Source organism: Cupressus sempervirens, chromosome 10 (assembly GCF_028749045.1).
Source record: "Cupressus sempervirens isolate cs-2001-9-10 chromosome 10, ASM2874904v1, whole genome shotgun sequence".
In the NCBI taxonomy this organism is placed as follows: domain Eukaryota; kingdom Viridiplantae; phylum Streptophyta; class Pinopsida; order Cupressales; family Cupressaceae; genus Cupressus; species Cupressus sempervirens.
In genome coordinates this window covers 554,429,053-554,434,977 of record NC_143127.1, presented here as the reverse complement: position 1 = coordinate 554,434,977, position 5,925 = coordinate 554,429,053, and the positions used below count along the sequence as shown (strand labels likewise).

At 36.4% G+C, this 5,925-nt stretch overlaps 1 long non-coding RNA gene across 1 annotated transcript; it reads right to left on the bottom strand.

Moving 5' to 3' along the window:
• Positions 1 to 1,935: 1,935 nt before the first annotated feature.
• Positions 1,936 to 5,592, bottom strand: LOC149535092 (uncharacterized). Its single transcript, XR_016357106.1, has 7 exons — positions 3,218 to 5,592; positions 3,061 to 3,126; positions 2,863 to 2,964; positions 2,694 to 2,756; positions 2,520 to 2,609; positions 2,373 to 2,435; positions 1,936 to 2,268 (listed from the first exon to the last, which is right to left on the bottom strand). It is a non-coding gene; the product is annotated as an uncharacterized LOC149535092 (long non-coding RNA).
• Positions 5,593 to 5,925: the final 333 nt, after the last annotated feature.

The window sequence follows — 5,925 nt, the reverse complement described above, 5'->3', positions numbered from 1 at the left end:
GTTGGGCCCCTCTAAGTGTTTGTAGCTCCATTTTGCGATACTCAACTCCATTTGGATTTGGCGAGCACATTTTAGTTGCCAAAAAAACTTGCAATGTCATGCACTTGAAAGTTGCTAACTGGTGCATCTATCAAACTGTTCATACAGGGACCATTCTATCAATTTTGTTAGCTCTGGTCAGCCAAGTAAATGGTAGGGGACATCTCATTTTGGTCACTGAGCTTTTAGAGCATTTTTGCGCATGTTGGACCTAGGGGTTCCCAAGGAGCACTAAGTTAATCATGACATCGATTTTTGGAGGGCAACAACTCAGACCTCATGATAGGTATTTGAGATCCGCAAAGTGCACAAGGATGGTGTAGTGCCCCTCTAAGTGTGTGTAGGTTTGTTATGGGATACTTAACTCCGTTTGGATTCGACGAGCACATTTCAATTGCCAAAAAAACTTGAAATGTCATGCACTTGAAAGTTGCTAATTGGTGCATATTTCAAACCATTTGTCTAGGGACCATTCTATTAGTTCTGTTAGCTCTGATTGGTTGGGTCAATGGTAGAAGACATCTCATTTAGGTCATTGAGTTTTCAAAATGCTTTTGCGCATATTGGACTTAGGTGTTCCCAAGAAGCACTAAGTCAATTAGGACACCTATTTTTGGAGGGCAATAACTCGGACCTTGTGACCAGTATCTAAGATCTGTGAAGTGCACAAGGATGGTGTAGGGACCCTCTAAGTGTGTGTAGGTATGTTTTGGGATACTCAACTTTGTTTGAATTCGGTGAGCATGTTTTAGTTGCCAAAAAAACTTGTAATGTCATGCACTTGAAAGTTGCTAATTAGTGCATCTTTCAAACCGGTTGTCCTAGGACCATTCTATCAATTCCATTGGCTCTAGTTGGCCAAGTAAATAGTAGGGGACATCTCACTTTGGTCACAGAGCTTTCAAAATGCTTTCACGCATGCTGGACCCAGGTGTTCCCAAGAAGCACCAAGTCGATTAGGACACCAATTTTTGGAGGGCAATAACTCGGACCTCGTGATGGGTATCTGAGATCCATGAAGTGCACAAGGATGGTGTAGGGCCCCTCTAAGTTCCTGTAGGTCAATTCTAGGATACTCAACTCCATTTGGATTCAACGAGCACATTTCAGTTGCCAAAAAAAACTTGCAATGTCATGCACTTGAAAGTTTCTAATTGGTGCATCTTTCAAATTGTTCATTCGGGGACGGATATCTTGTTTTGGTACTAAGCTTTCAAAAAGTGTTTCCACATGTTGGACCTAGGTGTTCCCAAGCAGCACTAAGTCGGTTAGGACAACAATTTTTGGAGGGCAGTGACTCGAACCTCGTGACGGGTATCTGAGATCCATGAGTGCACAAGGAAGGTGTCCATGAGGTCTAAGTGCATGTAGCTCCATTTTTTATGCTCCTCACTATTGGGTTTTAGCAACCAAGTTTCAATTGACAAAAAATGTTGTAGTATTGCGCAGTGGAAAGTTTCTATTTGATACATCTTTCATTCCATTCGATGTGGGACCATTATGTCAGCTCTATTAAGTCCAATTGGTCGGGTAAATGCAAGGTTCCTCTCATCTCACTCACTGAGCATCCAAAATGATTATGTGCATGTTGGACCTAAGTGTACCCAAGGTGCACTAAGTTGTTCCATGGACTTATGATATTAAATAAAGGTAGTATAAGATTAAAAAAACATGTCATAATCAGTAATGCATATCAAACATAACACTTCAAGTTGCATAATCACTTCCAACAAGGTGGGGAATGCAGCATTTGCTTTGGAATGTAACAAGATAGAATGTAACAAGATAAACAAGATAGGTATAAATAAGACAAGAAAATTTATATATATATGCCATCAAGTATATATGTCCATACATAAAATGTATAATGCCAAGATAACATAGATCATGACAAGATAAACAAAATAGCATCAACTATATGTCTAATAATGCCATATATGAAATATATGTCCAATATGTCATACATCGAATATAATATACAAAAAATATGTCATGTACATCGAATATGTCCAATATATGTCAAAAGTGACATGTAAATCAAGTACAATATACAAAATGTATGTCCAATGACACCACGTAGGCATAAAATAAATCATCCCTATAGATCTAGTCCTTCCCTCTACAAAAAGAAAATAAATCTCTAGCTATCTTTGTCTGTCTCGTAGAGGGAGATGTTTTGGATGAGGGGGTCTTCCCAACACACTTGCTTGTCCTTCGCTCTAGACTCTTCTACAGTTCGAGTTGTTACAATCAAAAGTATATGTGAATCAATAACTATTAATTATATATCAAAATTGAAATATAAGTACACATAAAATAAAGTATTTACTTACTGTAAACATATAGTCACTCTCTTCAAGCTCAGGAGTAGATGAACGACCCAGAGAGACAAGATCCTACAACAATGATCAAAATAATCTATCAGTCCTACTTTTGAATATCATTTATAATTTCAATATTAACAATTGTAAATAACATACCTTAGTCAATGGGTCAGAAATGGCCACTGCAAGAGCAACTCCCTTCTCAATAGACACACAGAGATGTGAAGGAGTCTCTGATGTCATAAACTAAAAATGATACAAGAGAATTATTTGTAGTTATTGAATACATATATTTTTATAGTGCATCAACAATTATAAAAATTTGGGTACCTTCATGAATGTACCACCCCGTCCTATATTGTGTAGTGTCGATGTCGAAGGTGCAACATTTCCCTATTGGACATGTATGCAAATCTATTAGAGATTCACCTAGTTCCTTTTGGGTGTTCCAATATATTATGAAGCCAATGAGTTTAGTTAGGATTCCTCGAAGGTGTACCAATAAAAATGCATTAATACATGTATATTCCTATGGGGAAAATCAAGTCATTTGAAATCTAGGTGAGCCCAAGTCAATAGCACCATGACCAATAACCTGACTCTGCATATGATAATAATAATCCAATTAGTTGATAATTAATTTATTTCTTAAATAAACATAATCAATTGAATCAAATAAACATGCAAACAAATGTACCTCATCTTGATTGGTACCAAGCCCACACTCAGAGTCTAATGTGAAAGTAGACAATCCACCAAAGAACTAATGCACATGGATACAAGTCTTGAGTCAACCTTTCATATGATTACACTATAAATAGATGTATCAATTAAATGATTAAATCAATACATACCTATCGAGTTGTCGACGTGGTGTACAATCTGGCCAAGGGTTCAATACTAGTACCAACAACACTCGGGCTCTGAATTTTGAACAACGTCAAGAAATACCAATTTATTGGTCAATCATGTACATATTCAAGATGTGATCAAAATAGTTTAATATAATTATTAATATTTACCTGTGTATCAATGCCATATGTGTCATTGAGGAAGTTATATGTCATCATCCCATTATCCACATCCTCTTTGCCAAAAGTGTTAAATGTGCACAGAGCTCCACATGACATGCACATATGGCTTCTATGATGACGAGGCTCATCCACAAGAAAAGGAAAGGAATTCTAAACAAGGCTATGAGTAAATGCATTAATAATGCCTAGTGTGTTTGCCTCTATGTGTTCCTTAACAATAAAAGGAACAACAATATGCTCCACCTACTTGATGCCAATAGGTGCCCTTGGTACATTAGGGTCACGAAGTGCGCCTGGCCTCTGAAATGATGACCCCCACATCTACCCTAAGATGCACACATATCAAAATAATTGGGGATCTCCCCAAGGATTAACTCATAATACAATCTATTCAAAAAACACTTTGGGACCACATGATTATTGCAAGGAGGGGCATCAAACACCATCCACGATCGATCCCAAAAGTTATTTTTTATATCCTCATTTATGCACCAGTGGATAGGGAACCTTTTAGCAGTAGTTCTTATGGTGTCTTCTTCTCTTGGCCTTTTAAACAAAGCACATCTGTCATCTTTTGTAATTCTTTCTTTTTAACATCATCATAAATTTGTTTTCGTTCTTCTCTTTTAGTCTTCCATATAACTGACTAGCCACTAACAGAAGAGGTTTGGGTCACAATAGTCTCAAGGGATGTTGCCAATTGTGCCCTACCATGGTTATTTTGAAGTGAATCCATTAACCTCCTAATAATTGATTCTAATCATTTTTTTCCTCTTTCTATTTCATTCAATAAATTATCTTGAGTCCCTACAAGATGTCTTTGAATTGGTGGAGGTAGTGGAGGTGGTTGTTCAGGTTGATTTTGTAGAGGGCTTGGTTGTTGGATTAATGGACTGTTTGCAAGTGGATTTGGTGGATCATTTTGAACATTACCTGACATATAAACAATAGTATTTCAATAAACTATACTAACTTGAATAAAAAAAGGAAATAAATATATATAATTTAACAAAAACAAGGGTTCAAATCCATACTTCTTCTTTGACCTTGCAAATTCCGATGACACGGAGACATTGCTAGCACGTATAGGGGATGTTATAACAAACAATAGTGTGCACGCACTCCTTGGGGCTGTAGGAAATGGAAAAAGGGCAAAGAAATTGAGTGGAATGAGGAAAAAAGCATGGGTTTGTGATTTATTAAGAATTTACATCAGCATGATCGCACAATCGCACTACATTGACCTTTTTGAGTTGTCCAAGCCTATGGCTCGGTTCATTCAGAAGGTAGTGTGATTGCATTATTGCTTTCATAAGAAAAAAGAAAAATGTGTCACCTTTTTGGTACCACAACTTGGTGCATATGTCCCCTAGAAAGAGCCACTGATGGAACTCTAAATTTTGGCAAAATTTAAAGTCCTAAATACCATGCTGAAGGGAAAATCTTAATGTGTGACTATGTGTAAATCCACATCTTCAAATGTGTTCCTACCATTCCAAATCCTAGAAGTCAATTTGATGCATGCACTGAGTGGTCAATTTTCAGATCTTACCTACTACTTATATTCAAAGAATATATTTCAAAACACCAAGAGTTGTGACCAGAAGAGTGTGAAAAAGAGGTTGGTTCTAAATGTTGATGCATGTTATTCCAATGCTTCGCCAATACAGGCTCCTATTAGGATTTTCGAAGTACAAATAAAGAGGTTGTGTTATCATATCCAGGAAAATTCATCCTAGAAGATACTAGACGTCACTATGTATGCCAAAGTCATGAAGATTGAATGTGCGGCATATTCAGTCTATTGGGGAGGCTTTGCCATACATATAATTATTCAGTTTCAATTGTGTTGTGTTATATGAATGAATTATTGTTCAAGAAATTTGTTGAACCTTTAACCTTTTTCAGGACATGAATTGATAATCACTAGAGAATATTCAGTGACAGGGTAGTGCATACTTGAAAGGGATGCAGTAAGTATTTTTAGCAAATGGATCGGTGCATGTACAAGGAATCTACAGTATACAATATATTTGGAAGCATTCAATTCTAGACGTCTTCTTCTTTGATGCACTTGAAGATAGTCATTATCTATAAGCACTATCAAATACTCAATGCAAAAATTAATTTAAAATGAAGCCGAGTCACATGTACATAACGAAAAAACTATTGATATCATAGACGTCTTCTTCTTTGATACACTTGAAGATAGTCATTATCTATAAGCACTATCAAATATCCAATGCAAAAATTAATTTAAAATGAAGCCAAGTCACATGTACATTATGAAAAAACTATTGATATCAAGAAGTTAGTATTTTGAATAACCTATCAAGTCTTGACCAAAGCTATATCGATAAGCTATACACACATGGATATTTTCATTGAACAAAACCTATCAGAAGACACGTGAGTCCCCCTTAGGCAAGCTGTGATATTTGTGAAGCTTCAATACATCACTCCAATATTCTTCAGCTAGCTCGAATGATTCGTTTGTTGATGGTGGAAGCCACAATGAAGAAAAAGTA